Raw genomic sequence first — 26,742 nt, forward strand, 5'->3', positions numbered from 1 at the left:
CTTCCTCTCAGCTACTTTATTATTAAGGAAGGGGTTGCACCCCCAAAACGCCTACATTGATCTCCTGTGATGGCAGATAGCACATGTTGACACACTGTGTGCATCTTCAAAATTTGGCTTTTCTAGAATATGTCAAAAAATCTGAAAAATTTTTAGATTCAAACAACCAAATGATGTTCTTCATTTTGTTTTGAACATGATTGATGTTTTTCTGGATGTTTTCCAAGTCCCTATTACACCCCATGATCTCCCCGATCAGGATCTGTGCACTTTCACTGGTGAAATGGCCTGGATCCACAACATCATGATCACCTAAAAATATAAAAACAAAAACACACCATGTATTATAAATCTGCCGTCTTCCATCTCTTACCTGAGCCGGTGGTTGCAGACACTCACCTGTTGTGGTGACTATTTCCACCACATCTCCTTCCTCCTCCTCCTCCTGTTGACTTTGGTGGATTTCCACTTCCTCATGAGGTGGGGGGTCTGTGGTCTCCTCAGATGAGTGGTGTCCTCCGAGTCTTTTCTCCCCTATGTAAAAAAAAAATAGGTATACTTATCACACAGATATTTGATGGCAGAAATAGGAACATAAAACATTGCTTGGAAGTGGGGTACAATTGTCTATTTTGGCAGAGTTCCAAGATGAAGAAATATTTTTGTCACTTTGTCAAGCTTGAATACTTACCTATTTTGTACAAGCTTCACAGATGGAGTCACCCCTATAGTACACAATGGAGCACCTGTGTGAGGCCCCCTAATAAAAAGGGTGTTCTTGTGTCCCACACTAGTGCTCCAATGTCCAGATGTGTAAACAGCTGCTGAGTGTCCTCTCCTTACACAGAATCTAGTTTGCATTACATTCATTCATTAGTTACAAACTCATCTAGACACCAAAATTATTTTAAGAGAAGTAGGCTAGCAAAAATGTATTCAAATGCATATGGCCAAAACAATGATGTTTTCTAGGCCAAACGAACAATGATTCTGACGAACGAACAATGTGCCCATGAACATGAAAGTTGACATTTTAAACTGTACAACAGTAAAGAAAAGCACATGGAGCAGCACGAACGTAATAAAAATAACGAATAGGAACACAGGACAACTACTTACTTTTTTGAAGCACTCTCCTGATCCTTCTGTACTGCTCGTGCTCCTTTAATTTGAGGTCCGGCCACCGCTTCCTGAGTTGATCTTTCGATTGTTGTACCCCAAAATTCTGCTGCAGACTCTTGACAACTTTTGCATGATCTTGGCCTTTCTGACATTGAGGTTGGGGTAAGGTCCATACTTCCCGTCATAGTCGGCACCTTCAGTATGTGGACCATCTCCAACATCTCCCCAAAGGACATATTTGAGGCCTTAAATCGTCTCCTCTGGGATCGGGACGTTTCTGGCTCCGGGCTTTCCTCCTCCTCCTCCTCCTCGTTGCTGTAATTAGCACGCACCTGCTGTGTCTCCGCCATGTGCTCTTCCTCCACTGCGCTGAACGTAAAGGGGCGGGGAATAGACTAGAAAGAACGTCAGGGGCGGGCGGAGTTTCTCGCATGCGCAGTGTATATAAAGCGTAACATGCATGTGTAGTACGTACGATCTGTGAGCGGAGGAGTTTTGGAAGTGCCGATCGTGATGATGAAGGTAACATTTAAACTTGGGCCTATACTGATTCTAGATTGAGGCCTATATTGGGACAAGATTAGGAGACTTTAGCCTGATATTAGGGTTTGTCTTGTGTATTGCAGATAAAATGGATGGCTTCAATGACCACAACTTCCTCCCCCTGTTCATAGACAAATACAGGGAGCTGCCCTGTCTGTGGCAGATCAAACACCCCCAATACAACAATAAACAAAAGAGGCAGGCAGCGCTGGAGAAACTGCTGGAGTTGGTGAAGCCGGTGGTCCCCACGGCAACCATCCCCTATTTAAAAGCCAAAATTGATGGCCTGAGGAGCACTTATCTTAGGGAGCGCAAGAAGGTCACGGATTCCCAGAGATCAGGAGCTGCAGCAGATGACGTTTATGTCCCCAGGCTGTGGTACTATGAGAGACTTTGTTTTCTGTCAGACCAGACTGAAGTCAGGGAATCCCTCCCAACCCTTCCTTCCACCCTATCTTCCACCCCAGCTGAGGCTTCCGATGTCCAACCTGGGACTTCCAGCCAGGTGGAGGAGCCCAGCTGGAGCCAGGTATAGCATTCTTCTACAGATTTCTGGTCAATAAATAAATGATGTTTACTAGATGTTATTATTGATCACTAATTTCTGATTTAATAAAGTGTTTTACATATCAATAGACAGTAGTGGGCACAAATAATTGGGACAAGAATGAAAAATGATGGGCTCAGAATGATAGTCTGTTATATTTGTTAACATTCAATTTGCAACAGTCGTGAGATGAAAAGTATGTGTGATTGATGACGAAAAAACTAAAACGATGTCTCTTTTTCATACACAGGAAGACCTCAGCCAGGAGGAGGCTCTGGAATGTGGCACACAGGAGGAGGCTGTGGAATGTGGCAGCCAGGAGGAGGCGGGGGGTTAGTGGCAGCCAGGAGGAGGCGGGGCCCAGTAGGAGCCTGACAGAATTGCAGGTTCCTCCCCTCCGCCTTCCAAACAAAAGACCCAGGAAGGGGAGTAACTTGCAGGATTCAGCACTCAGGCTGATTCAGGAGGCTTCTGCATCCCTCTGAGCCACCCCCCCTCCTGAAGAGGCCTTTGCCTGCATGGCTGCCAAAAAAACTGCAGGGCATGCAGGAGGGTCAATGCCTCTTGTGTGAGGACCTTCTTTATAAAGCCTTAACTAAGGGGGTGAGGGGCGAAATCCCACCCAATACCCAACTGTGTGAGTTGGACCATCCTCCTCCTCCTCCTGCCACAACTCCACCACCACAGACACAGCATGGAAGGAAGCATGGAAGGAAGACAAGAGAGTGATGACCTGGGTTCAGTCAGGTCTGACAAAAGATACAGGCTCTTGTATGACCATAGCCTGGGAACATACATGTCATCTGCTGCTGTTCATGATTTTCTTGGACTTCTGGACCAGACTGCACTCCCTTAGATATGGACTCCTCAGGCCACCAATTTTTGCTGGAAATAATTGATGTGTGCCCTGGGTGCCAAAGGCTTCGCCAATTTCTGCTGTTTCTCCAGCGTTGCCTCCCTCTTTGGTTATGAGCCCTTAATAAAGTATTTTTTGTTTTGTCAATTATACTCGCCTATGTGTGTTTTCCTTCAAAAAGGACAGTTTGTTTGTGAGGAGGCAGGTACATTTCAAAAATACAATGTGAAATTAACAAGAGACACCAACACCAAGCAACCTCCTTGAGATTAAATAATGCAAGATAATAATGGTGTTGTAGTAACTTGACATACAAAACACACCCAAAAATATTCTGGAGTTAAAAAAAAAAAAAAAGATCAGGCTTGAAAAAAATACTGATCAAAAAAAAAAAAAAATTTAAGTCAATTGTGACAAATATTATATTGATGAAATCAACAGAAATAATAAAGAAAGAAGTTTTTGTGAATATGAGCAGCAAAACTACTTCATTCTTCTAGCATTATAAAGAAGAAGAGAGTGCACTGCATTAAACAATTTAAAACATTGCAGCCTGACAAAAGTGCTATATCCATTCCGAGCGCTAATTTTACCAGACCGAGCAGTTCCGTCTCGGAATTTATTCTGAGCATGCGTGGCACTTTGTGCTTTGGAATTGTCCACACACAGTCGGAATTGACGCGATCGGATTTTGTTGTCGGAAAATTTTATAGCCTGCTCTCAAACTTTGTGTGTCGGAAAATCCAATGGAAAAAGTCCGATGGAGCCCACACACGGTCGGAATTTCTGACAACACGCTCCGATCGCACATTTTCCGTCGGAGAATCCGACCGTGTGTACAGGGCATAACTGTTATACTGTAATGTTATTTTGTTTTATTGTTAACCATTATTTACTTAGCAGGTATGCCATTCAGTTGCAGCGCAGATTTATTCATCTTGACAGCAACAGCGTTTGCTCCCACGATACATAAAGCCGTGACTCCAGTGCTGTCGGAGGTGATTTCACCACCACAGTTAAAAAAAGAGCACATATGCCAAAGCATGGGGGCAGCAGGGGCGGAGGAACGATTTGCTCCTAACTTTTGGGGCGGATGCTCCCATGCTTCGGCATATATAAATGGTGCATGTATGCCCATCATTAGAAGAATCTCTTTTTTTCGTTCAGCACACAGGCTGCATGAAAAAAAAGATTACAATATGCCCAACAAGAACCAGCAACGTACTGGTATGTTGCTGAACTTTGAGTGGTTATACCAGAATGATGCCTGCAGGTTTAGGTATCATCTTGGTATCATTCTTTTCAGCCAGCGGTCGGATTTCATGTAAAAGCAATCCTAGCAGCTAATTAGCCTCTAGACTGCTTTTACAAGCAGTGGGAGGGAATGTCCCCCCCCCCCCCCACCGTCTTCCATGGTTTTCTCTGGCTCTCCTGTCCCAACAGAGCACCCGACTTAGATTTCGCCGGATGTAAACAGCGCCATTGGGAAATTGGGAAAGCATTTTATCACACCGATCTTGGTGTGGTCAGATGCTTTGAGGGCAGAGGAGAGATGTAGGGTCTAATAGACCCCAATTTTTTCAAAAAAGAGTACCTGTCACTACCTATTGCTACCATAGGGGATATTTACATTCCCTGAGATAACAATAAAAATGATAAAAAAAATGAAAGGAACAGTTTAAAAATAAGATAAAAAGCAAAAAAATAATTGAGAAAAATAAAAAGCACCCCTGTTCCCCCCTGCTCTCGCGCAAAGGTGAACGCAAGCGTCAGTCTGGCGTCAAATGTAAACAGTAATTGCACCATGCATGTGAGGTATCACCGCGAAGGTCAGATCGAGGGAAGTAATTTTAGCAGTAGACCTCCTCTGTAGATCTAAAGTGGTAACCTGTAAAGGCTTTTACAAATGTATGTAGCTTGTCGCCACTGTTTGTGCGCAATTTTAAAGCATGTTGTGTTTGGTATCCATGTACTCAGCCTAAGATCATCTTTTTTATTTAATCAAACATTTGGGCAATATAGTGTGTTTTAGTGCATTAAAATTTAAAAAGTGTGTTTTTTCCCCCAAAACTGCGTTTGAAAAATCGCTGCGCAAATACTGTGTGAAAAAAAAAAATAATGAAACACCCACCATTTTAATCTGTAAGGCCTTTGCATTAAAAAAAATATATAATGTTTGGGGGTTCAAAGTAATTTTCTTGCAAAAAAAAAAAATTTTTCATGTAAACAAAAAGTGTCAGAAAGGGCTATGTCTTCAAGTGGTTAGAAGAGTGGGTGATGTGTGACATAAGCTTCTAAATGTTGTGCATAAAATGCAAGGACAGTTCAAAACCCCCCCAAATGACCCCATTTTGGAAAGTAGACACCCCAAGCTATTTGTGACACAAGTTGCGGGAAAAAGACATTTTTTTTGTCACTAAATGATATATTGCTCAAACATGCCATGGGCATATGTGAAATTACACCCCAAAATACATTGTTGCTTCTCCTGAGTACAGGGATACCACATGTGTGAGACTTTTTGGGAGCCTAGCCGCGTACGGGACCCCAAAAACCAAGCACCACCTTCAGGGTTTCTAAGGGTGTAAATTTTTGATTTCACTCCTCACTGCCTATCACAGTTTCGGAGGCCATGGAATGCCCAGATGGCACACCCCCCCCAAATGACCCCATTTTGGAAAGAAGACACCGCAAGCAATTTGCCGAGAGGTATGGTGAGTATTTTGCAGACCTCGCTTTTTGTCACAAAGTTTTGAAAATTGAAAAAGAAAAAAAAAAAACATTTTTTTTTCTTTCTTCATTTTCAAAAACAAATGAGAGCTGTAAAATACTCACCATGCCTCTCAGCAAATAGCTTGGGGTGTCTACTTTCCAAAATGGGGTCTTTTGGGGGGGTTTGTGCCATCTTAGCATTTTATGGCCTTCAAAACTGTGATAGGTAATGAGGAGTGAAATCAAAAATTTATGCCCTTAGAAATCCTGGAGGAGGTGCTTGGATTTCGGGGCCCCGTACACGGCTAGGCTCCCAAGAAGCCCCACACATGTGGTATCCCCGTATTCAGGAGAAGCAGCAGAATGTATTTAGGGGTGCAATTCCACATATGCCCATGGCATGTTTGAGCAATATATCATTTAGTGACAACTTTGTGCAAAAAAGAAAAAAGTTTGTAATTTTCCCGCAACTTGTGGCAAAATGTAAAATATTCCATGGACTCAACATGCCTCTCCGCAAATAGCTTGGGGTATCTACTTTCCAAAATGGGTTCATTTAGGGGGATTTTGTGCCATCTTAGCATTTTATGGCCTTCAAAACTGTGATAGGTAGTGGAGTGAAATCAAAAATTTACGCCCTTAGAAATCCTGAAGGCGGTGATTGGTTTTCGGGGGCCCCGTACGCGGCTATGCTCCCAAAAAGTCCCACACATGTGGTATCCCCATACTCAGGAGAAGCAGCAAAATGTATTTTGGGGTGCAATTCTGCATATAACCATGGCATGTGTGAGCAATATATCATTTAGTGACAACTTTTTGTAAAATATTTTTTTTTTTTTTGTCATTCAATCACTCAATCACTTGGGACAAAAAAAGAAAATATTCAATGGGCTCAACATGCCTCTCAGCAATTTCCTTGGGGTGTCTACTTTCCAAAATGGGGTCATTGGGGGGGGGGGGGGGGGTTGGACTGCTCTGCCATTTTAGCACCTCAAGAAATGCAGTCATAAACTAAAAGCTCTGTAAATTCCAGAAAATGTACCCTAGTTTGTAGACGCTATAACTTTTGCGCAAACCAATAAATATTCACTTACTGACTTTTTTTTTACCAAAGACATGTGGCTGAATACATTTTGGCCTAAATGTATGACTAAAATTGTGTTTATTGGATTTTTTTTATAACAAAAAGTTGAAAATATTTTTTTTTCAAATTTTTCAGGCTTTTTCCATTTATAGCGCAAAAAATTAAAAACGCAGAGGTGATAAAATACCATCAAAAGAAAGCTCTATTTGTGGGAAGAAAAGGACGCAAATTTTGTTTGGGTACAACATTGCATGACCGCGCAATTAGCAGTTAAAGCAACAGTGCCAAATTGTAAAAAGTGCTCTGGTCAGGAAGGGGGTAAAACCTTCCGGGGCTGAAGTGGTTAAAAGGAGTGCACCCACAAATGGACATCTATTATGGATTAAAACAACATTAGGCACAACATTTTGAGAAATAATTTTAAAAATAATGCAGCACAGTTAAATCAAAGTGAACAACGTAAAAACAACAAAAATGGCCAGCATAAAAAAGATTTCATGGTAAAATAACCACCACCCAAAAAAATACAACAAACCAAAGTAACGAATAAATTGCATAAAAACACATCTGTCTTGCAACAACATAACAAACAAAATACAAATACATGTGTTAGAACAGTTTTTCTCAACTACAGTCCCCAAGGCGCCCCAACAGGTCATGTTTTCAGGCCTTCCATTATTTTGCCTTAGTAATTGCCACAGCTGTTTCATCTGAGGGAAATCCTGAAAACATGAGCTGTTGGGGCGCCTTGAGGACTGGAGTTGAGAAACACTGTGTTAGAAACTCGATAAGAACACCCAAATGTACTCTCTTGCCGGCCCCACACACACACAATCTTGGCTCTTTTCAGGGCAAAGTAAAGAATGCTATCTGCAAGCTTTATATAACATAGGTTTGTGTGCTAATGAAGCAATTGCAAACACATGCACAGTCCATGAAACACACAAAATGCAAGTTCACCCAATGTAGAGAGAACTTCAAAGTGGGTACACCTGTTAAGGATGTCCTTAAATTACTAACCCAAAAAAACACACTCTGAGCATGCCCAGAAACATCCAAGTACTGTTCACACACAAAAAGCACCACCAAAAAAAATACAAAGTCCCTGAGCATGCCCAGAACAACCCAAATGCAGCTAGCACAAAATAAGCCACCACCCTGTCCAAAATTAAGCACATCATCCAGCATGCACCAAAATTACAGATGGGACAAAACACCTCCCATTCCAGGGGGGGCAACTAAAGAGACTAACATGTGCAAAAGTTATACAACAAATACCATTGCAGTCTAAGGGAATTGAATTGGCAATTTTACTAGTCCCCACTTGGCTGGCTTATCTTCTAGTTATTGGCCTTAAAATGGGTATGGGGGCCCAGGTCCCACCCTAAGAGACATATATCAATGTCACCAATTGGACAACCCCAAAAACGAAACAAGGAGAAGTGCCTTTAAATATGCCAAATTGCTTAAGGGCCAGTTCACACCAATGCAGTCCAGTGCATATTTTATGCATCAAAAATGCATGGAAATTCGGTTATATGGTTTTCAATGGCATAGTTCACACCAGTGCTTGCAGTTCCAGTGCGTTCCAGGTCCAGAAAAAAAGTAGAACATGCTGCATTTTTTCTGCACTGGACTATACTGGAAAGCTGTAAAACGCATCAAAAATGCACTTGTCCTTATTTAAGGTTAAGAAAAAAGGGGGGGGAAGCACTGGACTGCATCAAAAGCACCAAAAATGCACTGGAACGTATCAAAAACGTGCATGCAGAAAAGCACCTGGAACGCATCCGGACTGTGTTTCTATGGAGTGCTCTGGCCCTTAGGGCCCTTAGGGCCAGTTCACACCATAGAAACTCAGTCCGGACGCATTCCAGGTGCTTTTCTGCATGCACGTTTTTGATGTGTTCCAGTGCGTTTTTGATGCAGTCCAGTGCTTCCCCCCCCTCTTTTTTCTTAACCTTAACCAAGTGTGCTGCAGTGCGTTTTTGGTGTATTTAGGTGTTCCAGTGCATTTTGATGCATTTTACAGCGTTCCAGTACAGTCCAGTGCATAAAAAATGCAGCATGTTCTACTTTTTTTTTCTGGAACTGGAAACGCACTGGAACTGCAAGCACTGGTGTGAACTATGCCATTGAAAACCATATAACCTACTTTCTGTGCGTTTTTGATGCAGAAAAAAAATGCACTGGACTGCATGTGGTGTGAACTGGCCCTTAAGGAATAAAAGCTATTTAAAACTACTTGGGGCTATAATGAAAATTCGGTCCGGCAATACACATAAAAGATCGTTGATAAAAACAGCATTAAGAAAAAAAACAAAATTAAGAAAAAAAAAATGTGTAGGGTTCCACCAAAAATCCATACCAGGCCCTTCAGGTCTGGTATGAATATTAAGGGGAACCTCGTGCCAAAATATTGTTTCCTGTGTTTAGAACAGTCTGACAGCAAAATGACATTTCAAAGGAAAAAAAGTAATTTAAAACTACTCGCGGCTATTAATGAATTGTTGGTCTGACAATACACATAAAAGTTCATTGATAAAAACGGCATGGGATTTCTCCACAGGGGAACCCCGAACCAAAATTAAAAAAAAAATGGTGTGGGGTTCCCCTCAAAATCAATACCAGGCCCTTCAGCTCATCCCCACAACCCTTGCCCGGTGGTTGTGGGGATCTGTCGGCGGGGGGGGCTTATCGGAATCTGGAAGCCCCCTTTAACAAGGGGACCCCCAGATCCCGGCCCCCCCCTGTGTGAAATGGTAAGGGGGTACTTTTGCCCCTACCATTTCACAAAAAAAGTGTCAAAATGTTAAAAATGACAAGAGACAGTTTTTGACAATTCCTTTATTTAAAGTCTTCTTCTTTCCATCTTTGGGTCTTCTTCCTTCCTTCATCCTTCGGTTTCTTCCTCCATCTTCTTCGTCCTCTGCTTCTTCCTCCGATCCTCGACTTCTTGCTCTGGTGTTCTCGTCCGGCATCTTCTTCCGCAGCGTCTTCTTCCCCGCTTTGTTCTTGGGCCGCTCTGCATCCATGATGGGAGGCTCCCGCTGTGTGACGCTTCTCGTCTTCTGACACTTATATAACGGAACCATGCTTCAGAGGGGGAGGGGTCATCGAGTGGCCCTGCCCTCCGTTATTTAAGAAGTGTCAGAAGACGAGAAACGTCACACAGTGGGAGGCTCCCATCATGGATGTGGAGCAGCCCGAGAACAAAGCGGGGAAGAAGACACCACGGAGGAAGATGCTGGACAAGAACACCAGAGCAAGATGCCGAGGAAGAAGCAGAGGAAGAAGAAGATGGAGGAAGAAACTGAAGGATGAAGGAAGGAAGAAGGAAGAAGACCCGAAGAAGATGGAAAGAAGAAGGCTCTAAATAAAGGAATTGTCAAAAACTGTCTCTTGTCATTTTTAAAATTTTTGACACTTTTTTTGTGAAATAGTAGGGGCAAAAGTGCCCCCTTACCATTTCACACAGGGGGGGCCGGGATCTGGGGGTCCCCTTGTTAAAGGGGGCTTCCAGATTCCGACAAGCCCCCCGCCTGCAAAACCCCACAACCACCGGGCAAGGGTTGTGGAGATGAGGCCCTTGTCTTCATCAACATGGGGACAAGGTGCTTTGGGGGGCTACCCCAAAGCATCCTCCCAATGTTGAGGGCATGTGGCCTTGTATGGTTCAGGAGGGGGGGTGCTCTCTCGTCCCCCCCTCTTTTCCTGCGGCCTGCCAGGTTGCATGAACAGATAAGGGTCTGGTATGGATTTTTAGGGGGACCCCACGCCATTTTTTTTAATTTTGGCGCGGGGTTCCCCTTAAAAGCCATACCAGACCTGAAGGGCCTGGTATGGATTTTGAGGGGCACCCCCACGCCATTTTTTAAAAAATTTTTGACGTGGGGTTCCCCTTAATATCCACACCAGACCTGAAGGGCCTGGTATTGAATTTCAGGGGAACCCCATGCATTTTTTTTTCTTAATTTTGTTTTATTTTCTTAATGCTGTTAAAAAAAAAAAAAAAGTGTAGAGGTGTGCCCGTTCAACCTATGCAAATGCATTTACGTTGCTTGACATTTACTAAGATTTTGCCGGCGCACTAACCCAACGCATTTGAACAAGCGCAAATGCCGTTTGAGCATGCGCAGTGCATAAATTCACCTCCCGCAGTTCTAAATGTACTTACCGGCGCAGCCGGCTTGTTCAGAAAAAGTTACTTTCTCATTCTATTTTGGGCATATTTGTGACATGGGTAGTTAGTACTAAACTTCCTCACATCACCCCACATCACCCCCATAATATTGGCACTTCCAGCTTGTTTAAGTTTTAAGTTAAAGATGTCGTGCGCCATGTCTAGAGTGGCGTACCGATCACCTCTTCCCGTGCGAGAATAGTAAATGGGGGATTGCGCTGTGTTACCGGCGCATATGTTTTGTAAATAAGAAAATGTAATTTGCGCATCGGCGTGCGCCGCAACTCATGATGATTCGTAAATCAGCTCAACTGTGTGCATCTTCAAGATTTGGCTTTTCTAGAATATGTCAAAAAATTTGCAAAAAATTTTCTGAAAAATAAAGCAGAAAGAAGTAAGGGATTTTGAGGGGTTTTAAACTCTCCCTAAAACATCAATGATGTATTTAATTTTGTTTTGAACATCATTGATGTTTTGCTTGATGTTTTCCAAGTCCCTATTACACCCCATGATCTCCCCGATCAGGATCTGGGCACTTTCACTGGTGAAATGACCTTCTTCCACAACATCACGATCACCTAAAAATATAGAGAAAAAAACACACCATGTATTATAAATATGCAGGCATCCATCTCTTACCTGAGCCTGTGGTCACAGACACACCTGTTGTGGTGACAATTTCCACCACGTCTCCCTCCTCCTCCTCTGCTTAGCTTTGTGGGATGTCCACTTCTTCTTGAGGTGGGGGGTCTGTGGTCTCCTCTGATGAGTGGTGTCCTCTGAGTCTTTTCTCCCCTATGTAAAAAAAAATAGGTATACTTAGCACACAGATATTTGATGGCAGAAATAGGAATATGAAACATTGCTTGGAAGTGGGGTACAATTGTCTATTTTGGCAGAGTTCCGAGATGAAGAAATATTGTTTTCCTTTGTCAAGCTTGAAGTATCCAGTGTATACTATAGGGCTGACTCCATCTGTGATGCTTGTACAAAACAGGTAACTGTTTTGTACAAGCTTCACAGATGGAGTCACCCCTATAGTATACACTGGAGCACCTGTGTGGGACCCCCTAATAAAAAGGGTGTTCTGGTGTCCCACACTAGTGCTCCAATGTCCAGATGTGTAAACAGCTGCTGAGTGTCCTCTCCTTACACAGAATCTAGTTTTCAGTTCATTCTAGTTACAAACCCATGTAGACACCAAAATTATTTTATGAGAAGTAGGTCAGAAAAAATGTATTGAAATGCATCTGGACAAAACATGGTGTTTTATTGGCTGAACGAACAATGTTTCCTATGAACGAATAATGTGTCCATTAAGATGAAAGTTGCCATTTTAAACTGTACAACAGTAAAGAAAAGCACATGGAGCAGCACGAACGTTACAAAAATAACGAATAGGAAGACAGGACAACTACTTACTTTTTTGAAGCACTCTCCTGATCATTCTATACTGATCGTGCTCCCTTAATTTGAGGTCCGACAACCGCTTCCTGAGTTGATCCTTGGATCGCCATACCCCAAAATTTCGGTGCAGACTCTTCACAACTTTCGCCATGATCTTCGCCTTTCTGACATTGGGGTTGGGGTAAGGTCCATACTTCCGGTCATAGTCGGCCCTCTTCAGTATATCGACCATTTCCACCATCTCCACAAAGGACATATTTGATGCCATAAATCGTCTCCTCCGGGATCGTGACATTTCTGGCTCCGGGCTTTCCTCCTACTCCTCCTCGTTGCTGTAATTAGCATGCACCTGCTCTGTCTCCGCCATGTGCTCTCCCATTGTGCCGAACGTGAAGGGGCGGGCAATAGACTAGAAAGAACGTCAGGGGCGGGCAGAGTTTCACGCATGCGCAGTGTATATAAAGCGTAACACGCGTGCGTAGTACGTACGATCTGTGAGCGGAGGAAGGAGTATCGAAAGCACCGATCATGATAACGAAGGTAACATTTAAACTTGGGCTTATACTGCTTATTAGGGATGAGCCAAACACCCCCCTGTTCGGTTCGCACCAGAACATGTGAACAGGCAAAAAATTTGTTTGAACACGCGAACACCGTTAAAGTCTATGGGACACGAACATGAATAATCAAAAGTGCTAATTTTAAAGGCTTATATGCAAGTTATTGTCATAAAAAGTGTTTGGGGACCTGAGTCCTGCCCCAGGGGACATGGATCAGTGCAAAAAAAAGTTTTAAAAAAGGCTGTGATTTAGTGATTTTAATAATGCTTAAAGTGAAACAATAAAAGTGTAATATTCCTTTAAATTTTGTACCTGGGGGGTGTCTATAGTATGCCTGTAAAGGGGCGCATGTTTCCCATGTTTAGAACAGTCTGACAGCAAAATGACATTCCAAAAGGAAAAAAAGTCATTTAAAACTACTGGCAGCTATTAATGAATTGCCGGTCCGACAATACACATAAAAGTTCACTGACAAAAACGGCATGGGAATTCCCCACAGGGGAACCCCGAACCAAAATAAAAAAAAAAATGAAGTGGGGGGGTCCCTCTAAATTTCATACCAGGCCCTTCAGGTGACCCCACCCCCCTCTGACGTCACGGGGAATGCCACAGGGAAGTCCCCGTCAGAGGTGGGGGCGGGGTCACTGGGTGGCCCCGCCCTCTGTTATTTAAGAACCGTAAGAAGACGAGAAGCGTCACACAGCAGGAGCCTCCCATCATGGATGCAGAGCGGCCCGAGAAGAAGAAGGGAAGAAGACGCCGTGGAGGAAGATGCCGGACGAGAACACCGGAGGAAGAACCAGAAGAACCAGAAGAAGAAGAAGATGGAGGAAGAAACCGAAGGAGATAGAAGATAGAAGAAAGAAGATAGAAGATAGAAGAAAGAAGAAACATTTAAATAAAGGAATTGTCAAAAACTGTCTATTGTCATTTTTAACATTTTTGACACTTTTTTTGTGAAATGGTAGGTATCCCCTTGCCATTTCACACGGGGGGGCCAGAATCTGGGGGTCCCCTTGTTAAAGGGGGTTTCCAGATTCTATTAAGCCCCCCGCCCGCAGACCCCCACAACCACCGGGCAAGGGTTGTGGGGATGAGGCCCTTGTCCCCATCAACATTGGGACAAGGTGCTTTGGGGGGCTACCCCAAAGCACCCTCCCAATGTTGAGGGTATGTGGCCTGGTACGGTTCAGGAGGGGAGGCGCTCTCTCGTCCCCCCCTATTTTGCTGTGGCCTGCCAGGTTGTGTGCTCGGATAAGGGTCTGGTATGGATTTTTGGGGGGACCCCATGCCATTTTTTTTTTAATTTTGGCGCGGGGTTCCCTTAAAATCCATACCAGACCTGAAGGGTCTGGTATAGATTTTGAGGGGGACCCCACGCCATTTTTAAAAAAAAATTTTGCCCGGGGTTCCCGTTAATATCCATACCAGACCTGAAGGGCCTGGTATGGAATTTGACAATACCATTATGACAATACCATGCATATAAGCCTTTAAAATTAGCACTTTTGATTTCTCCCATAGACTTTTAAAGGGTGTTCCGCGGCTTTCGAATTTGCCGCGAACACCCCAAATTGTTCGATGTTCGGCAAACTGGCGAACAGCTGATGTTCGAGTCGAACATGAGTTCGACTCGAACTCGAAGCTCATCCCTACTGCTTATAGATTGAGGCTTATATTGGGACAAGATTAGGAAACTTTAGCCTGATATTAGGGTTTGTCTTGTGTATTGCAGATAAAATGGATGGCTTCAATGACCACAACTTCCTCCCCCTGTTCATAGACAAGTACAGGGAGCTGCCCTGTCTGTGGCATGTCAAACACCCGCAATATAATCATAAACAAAAGAGGCAGGCAGCGCTGGAGAAATTGCTGGGACTTCTAGCCAGGAAAAAGTGGAGGAGCCCAGCTTGAGCCAGGTATAGCATTCTTCTACAGATTTCTGGTCAATAAATAAATTATGTTTACTAGATGTGATTATTGTTTACTAATTGATGATTTAATAAAGGGTTTTACATATCAATAGACAGTAGTGGGCAAAAATAATTGGGTCAAGAATGAAAAATGCTGGGCTCAGAATGATAGTCTGTTATATTTGTTAACATTCAATTTGCAACAGTCATGAGATGTAAATTGTGTGTGATTGATGAAGAAAAAAATAAAACTATGTCCCTTTTTCATACACAGGAAGACCTCAGACAGGAGGAGGGCATGGAATGTGGCACACAGGAGGAGGCTGTGGAATGTGGCACACAGGAGGAGGAGGGGGTTAGTGGCAGCCAGGAGGAGGCGGGGGTAAGTGGCAGCCAGGAGGTGGCAGGGCCCAGTAGGAGCCTCACAGAATCCCAGGTCCCTCCCCTCCGCCTTCCAAACAAAAGACCCAGGAAGGGGAGCAACTTGGAGGATTCAGCACTCAGACTGATTCAGGAGGTTTCTGCGTCCCTCAGAGCCACCCCCACTCGTGAAGAGGCCTTTGCCTCCATGGCTGCCACAAAACTGCAGGACATGCAGGAGGGCCAACGCCTCATGTGTGAAGAAATCATTTATAAAACATTAAATAAGGGCTTGAGTTGCGAAATCACACCCAATACCCACCACAGTGAGTGAGTGAGTTGCATCATCCTCCTCCTCCTGCCATAACTCCACCACCACAGACACAGCGTGGAAGGAAGCGTGGAAGGAAGACAAGAGAGTGAAGGCCTGGGTTCAGTCTGGTCTGACAAAAGATGCAGGCTCTTGTACGACCACAGCCTGGGGACATACATGTCATCTGCTGCTGGTCATGATCTCTTGGACTTCTGAACCAGATTGTACTCCCTTATTTATGGACTCCTCAGGCCACCAATTTTACAGTAAAATAATTGATGTGTGCCCTGGCGGCCAAAGGCTTCGGCAATTTCTGCTGTTTCTCCAGCGTTGCCTCCCTCTTTCTTTGGTTAGGACCCCTTAATACATTTTTGCTTTATTTTATTATACTCGCCTATGTGTGTTTTCCTTGAAAAAGGACAGTTTGTTTGTGAGGAGGCAGGTACATTTAAAAAATACAAAATACAGCAAAATGACATTTCAAAGGAAAAAAAAGTCATTTAAAACTACTCGCGGCTATTAATGAATTGTCGGTCCGACAATATACATAAAAGTTCATTGATAAAAACGGCATGGGATTTCCCCACAGGGGACCCCCAGATCCCGCCCCCCTTGTGTGAAATGGTAATGGGGTACAAAAGTACCCCTACCATTTCACAAAAAAGTGTCAAAAATGTTAAAAATGACAAGAGACAGTTTTTGACAATTCCTTTATTTAAAGTCTTCTTCTTTCCATCTACTTCCGGTTTTCTTCCTTCTTCCTTTGGTTTCTTCCTCCATCTTCTTCTTCCTCTTCTTCTTCCTCTGATCCTCTGCTTCTTGCTCCGGTGTTCTCGTCCTCAAAGCACCCTCCCAATGTTGAGGGCATGTGGCCTGGTACGGTTCCGGAGGGGGGAGCGCTCTCTTGTCCCCCTCTTTTCCTGTGGCCTGCCAGGTTGCGTTCTTGGATAAGGGTCTGGTATGGATTTTTGGGGGGACCCCACGCCATTTAAAAAAAAAATTTGGCACGGGGTTCCCCTTAAAATCCATACCGGTCTGGTATGGAATTTAGGGGGACCCCCACGCCATTTTTTTTATAATTTTGGTTTGGGGTTCCCCTGTGGGGAAATCCCATGCTGTTTTTATCAATGAACCTTTATGTGTATTCTCGGACCGACAATTCGTTAATAGCTGCCAGTAGTTTTAAATTACTTTTTTTCCTTTGAAATGTCATTTTGCTATCAGACTGTTCTAAACACGGGAAACATGCGCCACTTTACAGGCATACTATAGACACCCCCCAGGTACGAAATTTAAAGGATTATTACACTTTTATTGTTTCACTTTAAGCATTATTAAAATCACTGCTCCCGAAAAAACGTCCGTTTTTAAAACTTTTTTTTGCATTGATACATGTCCCCTGGGGCAGGACCCAGGTCCCCAAATACTTTTTATGACAATAACTTGCATATAAGCCTTTAAAATTAGCACTTCTGATTATTCATGTTCAAGTCCCATAGACTTTAACGGTGTTCGCGTGTTCGAACAAATTTTTTGCCTGTTCGCATGTTCTGGTGCGAACCGAACAGGGGGGTGTTCGGCTCATCCCTATTCTGGATGCGAACCGAACCGGGGGGTGTTCGGCTCATCCCTAATCAAGAGGTCAAAGATCAGCGGTGACAGGGGGCACCCCTGGCAAGTGCCATTAGAAATTGTAAATGGGGTAGAGAGCATCCCTGAGGAATAGACCTGACCTGAGGGATTTGTGTATAGTACCATTATAGTGGTAAATATCGGACCTACGAAACCAAAAGTCATAAGAACTTGAGCCAGGTAATCCCAGTGGATTCTATCAAATGCCTTCTCCGCATCCAAAGCAAGGAGCAGAGAAGGCGTTTGTTGTAATTTTGCTAGATGGATTATATTAATTAATCTTCATGTAGCGTCGGATGTTTGATGTCCCTTAGTGAAATTGGATTGGTCTGGGTGTTATAGAAGGGGAAGTATATCTATCAGACGTTGGGCAATTAATTTTGCATATATTTTTAGGTCATTGTTTAAAAAGGAGATCGGCCTGAAGTTTTGTGGTGAAGCTGGAACCTTCCCTGGCTTGGGCAAAGTTATGATCAAAGCTCTAAATATTTCTGATGGGAAGGACGAAGAGGCAGCCGCTGCATTATAAATTGTAACCATGTAGGGTAGCAAAATATTTTTAAACATCTTGTAGTACTCCCCAGTAAAGCTGTCAGGGCCAGGTGCTTTATTGTTTGGTAGGGAGTCTAGTACTTGCTGTATTTCTAGGAGTGTAAATGGGGAATTTAATTAGGAAAATTGGTCACGTGATAGTTGTAGGAGCTTTACTTTTTGAAGGAATTCTTTAATTATATCTGTGCTTGGTTGGATAGTGTTGGGTCCTTGTTTAGCCACTTGCTTACAGGGCACTTAAACCCCCCTCCTATCCAGACCAATTTTTAGCTTTCAGCGCTAACGCATTTTGAATGACAATTGCGTGGTCATACCACGCTGTACCCAAATGAAATTTTTATCATTTTTTCCCACAAATAGAGCTTTCTTTTGGTGGTATTTGATCACCTCTGCGGTTTTTACTTTTTGTTAAAAAAATGTAAAAACCTGAATTTAAAAAAAAAAAAAAAATTTTTTTTTTATATTTTGTTATAAAAAATTTTTAACGGGTACTTTTTCTTCTTCATTGATGTACGTTGATGAGGCGGCAGTGATGGGCACTGATAGGTGGCAGTGATGGGCACTGATGGGTGGCAGTGATGGGCACTGATGGGTGGCAGTGATGGGCAGCACTGACAGGTGGCACTGATTGGCACTACAGGTGGGCATTGGTAGGTGGCACTTGTGGGCATTGATAGGTGGCACTTGTTGGCATTGATAGGTGGCACTGTGGGCACTGTTAGGTGGCACTGTGGGCACTGTTAGGTGGCACTGTGGGCACTGTTAGGTGGCACTTTTGGGTGGCACTGATGAGGAATGTGTTGTGCTTCCACTTCGGGACCGATGTCCCTGACATCTGAGCCGGTGATCGGCTTTTTTCTCTACTCGCGCTGTCAGCGCGAGTAAAAAAAAAAATGATTACCGATCTTCCTGTTTACATCATGTGATCAGCTGTCATTGGCTGACAGCTGATCACATGGTAAGGGGCCGGGACCGGCCCCTTACTCAGATCGGTGATCAGCCGAGTCTCAGTGACTCGGTGATCACAGCGCGCCCGGCGTGCGCCCTGCAGGGCGCGCGCAGGGAGCGTGCACAGGGGAGGACGTCATATGACGTCCTCCCGGGAATGCAGGTCCGCGCTGTGGCCGTCATTCGGCCATAGAGCGGATGTCTAGTGGTTAAAGTGATTGTAAGGGTTTTTTTTTTTTTTTTAAATAAAAAACATATCATACTTACCTCCACTGTGCAGCTCGTTTTGCACAGAGTGCCCCAAACCTGCTCTTCTGGGGTCCCTTGACAGTTCTCCTGGCTCCTCCCCCCACCGATAACCCCCCCGGGAGAAGCGCTCTCCCGGGGGGTTACCTTGCGGACGAGCTCCCAAGTCTAGCATTCGGCGTCTATAGAGGCCTAATGCAGGACTCGGCCCCGCCCCCTGGTGCCCGTGTCATTGGATGTGATTGACAGCAGCGGGAGCCAATAGCTGCGCTGCTATCAATCTATATAATCAAGAGCTGAGAACTCCGGGCAGAGAGACAGCGCGTCCCCATGGGTCAAGTTCTAGGACTCAGATAAGTAAAACGGGGGGGGGGGCTGAGGGGCCGGTCACTGCGAGGTGCTTTTTCACCTTAATGCATAGGATGCATTAAGGTGAAAAAACACGAAGGTTTACAACCCCTTTAAGTTATACAGCGAACTGTAATAGTCACTAAAAGCATCAGCTATGGCCTAGGGGTGGTATACCTTATCATTAGTAGATGGGTGATATAAAAAAAGGATCCTAGTTTTCTGTCTCTGACCCTTCAACTTGTGTGCTAGTAGTTTCCCTGCCCTGTTTTCATAAGCATAGTAGTTTGTAGTAGTAGTCTCCTATTTGCTTTTTCAAAGTCAGCCAACAGGAGGGGTCATAGCTCATGTCTTAAGTTAAACAACCTTTGGGAGAGGACGGATGATGGATTGTTTTTATTTTGGTTATCAAGATTGTTGATTTCTGTCATAGATATCCTCTTGCTGGCTCACATAATAAAGTTTCACCAAAAAATTGTTGCACTTTATTCCTAGTAAAAAAGTGGTAATAAAGCTAATAAGCAGAGTGGCCATTGGCACATCTGCCTTACTGCAACCCAGCTGCTGAAAGGAATCAGAAGTAATGTTTACAACTTTGTATGCATAATTTAGCAGATTGGGTGTCCATGTGGCAAAATGAATATCAGTAAGATCAAAACAGAACTGCAGGTCAGGATGGGGGAACACTCAAGTAGCAAATACCCTTTTCTCGCTCCTCAGTGCCAAGAACTTTTGGAATATAATTGATTTGATAATAATTACTATATAATTTATATTCAATTATGACCAATTATGTCAGCACTAACTGGGACTCTACAATGTTAGGGCTCTATAAAAACATTGCACAAAAGAAGGATACCGCGTTGTCATCGGTGTTCTTTAACCTTAGGAAAACATTAGAAAAAAAGTCCTCTTATCATTGGCATGTACACTCTTTTCAACAATATATCAGGAACGAGATGAACCCTTTTGGTTTACGTATCCAGATTTTTCCCACGTTGGAAAATATGAGTACAACATTTAAAAATGAATGGGAGAGAAATCTCTCCACATGCTCAACAGGTATGATGTCCTTACTTATAGACAAATACCAGCGGAAACTAGTGGATGTTGAAAAAGAATTGGAGCCCATATACAAACAACTTATGGGCTTCAAAGATTATGCACTATACGAACAGTATAAGGAACCTTAACGAGCACTTAGAACAATTTAACAGGGAGATCTTGATTAAAAAAGAAAAAGAAATTTCACAGAGACAAAAATGCATTTCAAGAATGTAAAGCATATAATTGGAAGAATGCTGTAACCAATAAAAATAAGAATCAATATCAGAGAAATACTAAAACTAATGTGGCTCTATCTGATGCTTATTCCATGTCCTCTTTTTTGTCCAAAGGGTCTACAAGACAGAAACCATCATGTAAATCAAAAAGGAACTCCCAAGGAAACAGATCACTTGAAAAAATAAATAAAAAATGCCTCACCGACTCACTCACATCGGCAGGGTCCCATAGTTCGCACTTGATGTCAGGTAAAATAGGTGGTGGTGGATCTTCCTCTCTCTCTCACTTAGACACTAGTATTTCTTCATCTAGATCTAATCCAGCAGGCAGTGGGGCTCAATCATTAAGCATAATACCAGACAGTTTTATAGTCAAACCACTCGACAATGTCGAAGCGTGGTTGATCAAGGTGTACACCGGGTATCATCCCCACTGACCGATACTCACAACCTAAATGTTGTAAATCTCTCCTCATATAAATTAAATAAAGTAGAGATATCAGTACTGGCTCGTGGGTTAAGTTTTTGTCCCAGCCAGGACGTAAATAGCTTTGAAGTGACCAAAGATATTCAGCTATTCACATGAAAACTGATCCTCAAACAATTGTATTAAAAAAATGTACCCGAACAGCCTTGTTTTAAATCCCAAGAACTTACTGCCTTAGGCAATCTGGTCGCACTGCTGGATGAAAATGAATCCCCAGATCTGATCGACCAAATCGACCTGGAGCAATTGCTCGGTCGATTCGATCAATCAGCACTTCCCCACATTCCTGCACAAACTTTCAAGAAGAAATCTGATACGTTTCCCACATTGAATATCAATCCGAATGTATTAGTCTTTGTTCAACTGACATGTAGCTAAATTCGCAAAATTAATATCATTAACGACAGGCAATACAATTTAAGTGCAAATGAACGAGAAGCACTAAAATCTTTAGCCTCCAACCCCTCTATCACAATTAAACCTTCTGATAAAGGGGGAAATATCGTTATCATGGATAATGGGCATTATGAGGCAATTTGCAAAAAAAATTCTATCCAATAGACAATGGTATTGCAAGAATACGTCCACAAAGATTGAGAAATGTAATCAGGAATTTTATAAACTAATTGATGAGTTAATGCAAACCTACTTACCAAACCCGAATGGGACTGTGTTAGGACCATCCTACCCCGCATTCCAACTTTCTATACTTTGCCCAAATTACATAAAGACATGCACCAACCATCTGGCTGGCCAATAATATCTGGCAATGGCTCTATAACTGAAAAACTTAGTCAGTTTATAGATGGCCATCTACGTCCACATGTGCTGAATATACCGAGCTATTTAAAAGACACCATGCATCTATTACAGATTATTGATGGCCTTTGTGTCCCGCCCACATCTTTTCTTGTGGCTTTGGAAGTAGAGGCCTTATATAGCTCAGTACCCCACGACAAGGGGCTTGAATGTATCCAGCATGTCATTTTACAAAACATTCGCTTTGAGAAAAAGAAAAATCAATTTTTGGTAGATGCTCTGGATTTCATATTGAACCACAACTATTTCACGTTCAATGGTGCCTTTTTCCTCCAGGTACAGGGGATTGTGATGGGGACTTCCTGTGCCCCATCATATGCCAACCTGTACCTGGGGGAATGGGAACGCATGCTCTCGCTATCTGAACATCTGCACCCATACATGGACAATGTGGTGATATGGCATCACTACATCGATGATATCTTGCTTGTCTGGGACAGAACGCCAGAGAACCTTCAAAACTTTTTGGGAGAATTAAACATCAATTTGTTCAACCTTACTTTCACCATGACCTTTCATGACAGTCACATGACTTTCTTGGATGTGACAATCCAAAAAGACCAAGATGGTTTTCTGTCAAGTTCTCTGTATCGGAAGCCAACATCTGGCAACTTGATACTACATGCGAGTAGTTTTCACCCCAAACCCTTCATTCGTTTCATCCCCTACAGCCAATACCTACATGTCAGGAGGAACTGCACTGATGAAAACGTCTTTAAACAAGAGGCCGATTCATTGATGGGGACACTCCTGGCACGTGGGTATTCCAAGACATGTCTAAAAAAGGCCTTTAGAAGGGCATGCTCTAAAACCAGACACAAACTTATTTACAACCCTATGTCTGCCAAGAATAAAACTAACCCAATCCGAATTATCACCAAATTTTCAAATCAACATAGAAGTATCAAAAGTATCATTGAAAGATACTGGCATGTTTTGAAATTAGATCCCACCATTGGTCCCTTTGTACAAGATAAACCCTCTTTTACGTTTAAGTGAGCAAAATCGTTAAGGGATCAATTGGTGATGAGTGAAGGGAGGAGGCTAGTGAGATCCCTGTAAGCGTCCTGGAACTTTTAGATGTGGGGGATGTGCCTACTGCCAATTTATGAACATCAAGCGGAATATAAAATTACCAAATGGTGAAAAATATGCACCTAGGCACTATGCCAATTGTAGAACCTTTGGCGTGGTTTATTTGTTATTATGCAACTGCACATGCTTCTATGTGGGCAGGACAAGTTTTGAATTTTGGAGGCGTGCATATCGTCTTATAGCCTCCATGAAATCATGCAACCCCATTAGGGAGACATGTCTCGGCTATACATGCTGGCGTGTTTCCAAAAATTTCCTTTTTGATCCTGGATGGGGTACACCTGGGTTTGCTTGGCAGTGATTGGGACAAGATCCTATTACAACAAGAACAAAAATGGATCTTTCGCCTTCACGCAACCAGACCCCCGGGCTTAAATGATGCTATCTCATTCCGACCCTTCTTGGAAGGTTTTGCCTCTGGGGGGACGGAATGGGACCCCAACCAAGCAAATCCGCTTCACTCTCTTTGAATATTTGGCAAATCAGGCCCTTTTGACCAAAGATTCAAATAATATAATGACAATACCAACAACCTGATCATTTTAAAACTTTTTGTTTCTTGTTATAATTAAGTTGATTTGCTTACCACACTTTCCCTCCTTGAAGTGAATTATCATACGGGTCAGCACATTCCCAAATATTATTAGAATTTTTTAATATATATATATAAATAACATCAGATATATACAATATTGTCCAAATGTGTATGTTTCTTTGTTTCCTTTTCATTATTTTATAATTAACATTTTTTTGTTTCTTTTTTTTTTGTTAATTTGTATTTCTGGTGTTAGAATTTTCTATCTTATAACCAGTATTTATGCAATTAGCACAACACCGGCAATGTTTGACTTGTGCATACTTAGGGGCACATGTATACATGTAGATATTTATATCTGCCTGGATGTTTTCTATGACAACCTGCTGGTGTGTGCAAATACATGTGTATTTTTACAATTATGTTGCTCTTTTCCTCTCTTTTCATTTTGTGCGATTATATGTTTCACCTATGGGGTGCTTTGTTTTGTTGCTGCTATGGATTATGATCTCAACCTTTACAGTGCTCATGAGGTGTGATGATCGGGGCATGGCCCTCCACTCGGCACACAGGGGTCATTGTGTCATCCTGGTTGGTTGATACATTTGGTCTCCTATCACATGGGCGTACAGGGGTGGGTTATCCCTGTTGTCATGACGCCCACTGCACTGCGAGCCGCTGGCGCGGATGCCGATCACCCGCCCACTGTGCATTCACGCCCCTCTCTATCGAGCGTGTGACATCATGACGCTGCCCTCGTTTGGCGGCAGCTGTATGTGTGGGATGTGGGGGCGGGCCTGCGTGCCGGGGACTCGGAGGGCACCTCCTCCGTCCTACCCCTGTCTCAATCGTAGCAGCCAGCTGTAGACGTTTTCCTCCTAATTAGCTGCACAGCATAAGACGGACATTTGGGCGTCCAGTCATATGCTGTTACAGGCATCGAGCAGGTCGTGTGTATTTGTACTCCTAAAGGTAAAGTTTTCTCTCAATCCTTCCGTGTTTGCCCTTGTTATAGTATTACTACAATTCTTTGATAATTCATCATGGAGAGTCTATGACAGCCCACAATGATATGGGTGGGTCTGCACTCTTATGCCCCGTACACACGGTCGGACTTTGTTCGGACATTCTGACAACAAAATCCTAGGATTTTTTCCGACGGATGTTGGCTCAAACTTGTTTTGCATACACACGGTCGCACAAAGTTGTCGGAATTTCCGATCGCCAACAACGCGGTGACGTCAAGCACGTCCGACGAGACTAGAAAAGGCCAGTTCAGAACCAAGCGCGGCACCCTTTGGACTCCTTTTGCTAATCTCGTGTTAGTAAAAGTTTGGTGAGAGACGATTCGCGCTTTTTCAGACTCGTGGCTTTCAGATCATCTTCTACGGTTCAGTTTGTGCTTGTGGGTTTGTATCTGCTCTTCAGTGCGTGCAAGCAAGTTCCGCGTGACTTTAAGTAGTCATTGTGTTCTTGTTCGTTCGCTACTGTTTTTCAGGTCGCTCTTCACAGGCCTTGCTGTTCTTCAGTGCGTTCTGTTACTTCGTTCTGAGCAGCCGACCGTTTTCTAGCCATGTTTCATATACGTACTCCTCGTAGAGTTCGTGCTGTGCGGGGGCTTGGTGTTGGGGTCCTGACCTTGACACAAGTCCAGTCCATGAACAGGGTGGGGAGGAGTTCATGTACCAAGAATTGGTTGCTTCAGCGTGACCAGTTCTCTCAAATGCCTTTGCTCCGTGAGATCCGTGAGAATAATCCTGATGATTTCAGGAACTTTCTCAGGATGACGGACCCCGTATTTCACCGTTTGTTGGCTTTGCTGACCCCCTATATCAGCAGGCAGGATACCTGCATGAGGCAAGCCATCACTCTGGAGCAGAGGCTGGTCGCTACCCTGCGGTACTTGGCGACAGGGAGAAGCCTGCAGGACCTCAAGTTCGCGACAGGCATCTCCCCCCACGCTCTGGGTATCATTATCCCAGAGACCTGTTCTGCCATCATCCAGGTCCTGCAGAAGGAGTATATGAAGGTAAGATTTTTATCCTTTAATATCACATTTTATTGTATTTAATGTTTGCTAAGATATTGTATATCTTTCCTCATTCCCTAATTACCATGATTGGAATATGCTGTGAATGTCCCCTTTGTCCTCATTCATACATGATTTTTACGTAATTATTTTTTTAGTCCTTCATACATATTTGCCTACAATAACCTCCCCAGCATGCTCTACTGCCCTATATTCACCTCATGTAGTCACTTAACAATGTATTTTGTCAGCTCCATAGTAGTGCTTTACCCCAAACACCCCTTAAAATGTTTAGAAATGTGATTTTTGCTTTAAATTTAGGCAGAGTGTCAGAGGCTTTTTTTTGTGGTGTCCCCAAATCATTTTTAGTAACCCTCCCTCCCCCCAACTGCTAAGTCAGCTGATCCCAATTCTCTATCTATCCTCAATCATCTATCTGCTGACTTTGCCAAACCCATACACACTACACCCATCTCTTTACTGGTCAGATGTATGGCTGAATTCCCCAAAGCATGTAGTGCAAGGGCCTGCCTGTATACTTTCCAATGGTAGTATTTAAAGTTTTTGTATTCTATTATTATCTTGATAGGTAATATCATAATGTCCAAATGTCCTCAAATGTGTACAGTGTGTATTTATATCTTTGTATTATGACACTTCTTACCTGTCCAGTGGGTTGCCAATAGTGTAACTAAGGAGGGGCTGTTCCAAGTAATACCCTGTATTTAGGCATTCATCTCTCAATGAAGTGAAGAGGGTTACCTGTCCAAGATTCCACCCCCCCTATAATGTTAGAAATGGCCCATAAGAGGGGGGGGAGGGGGAATATGATAGGTGTACCTTATACTTTGGTGTTAATTTTCCCTTAATAAATGCTATCTGGAGGTTGGCCAAGAATGTTTGTGCTTAATCTACTCACCATGTTTAAGTGCAAAAATAGTAATTTATTTTTGTTTTCCTCAACAGTTTCTTTCCACGCCACAGGAATTAACATTTTTTTGTTTCTTTTTTTTTTGTTAATTTGTATTTCTGGTGTTAGAATTTTCTATCTTATAACCAGTATTTATGCAATTAGCACAACACCGGCAATGTTTGACTTGTGCATACTTAGGGGCACATGTATACATGTAGATATTTATATCTGCCTGGATGTTTTCTATGACAACCT

This window comes from Aquarana catesbeiana, linkage group LG11 (genome assembly GCF_042186555.1).
Source record: "Aquarana catesbeiana isolate 2022-GZ linkage group LG11, ASM4218655v1, whole genome shotgun sequence".
Taxonomy (NCBI): Eukaryota; Metazoa; Chordata; class Amphibia; order Anura; family Ranidae; genus Aquarana; species Aquarana catesbeiana.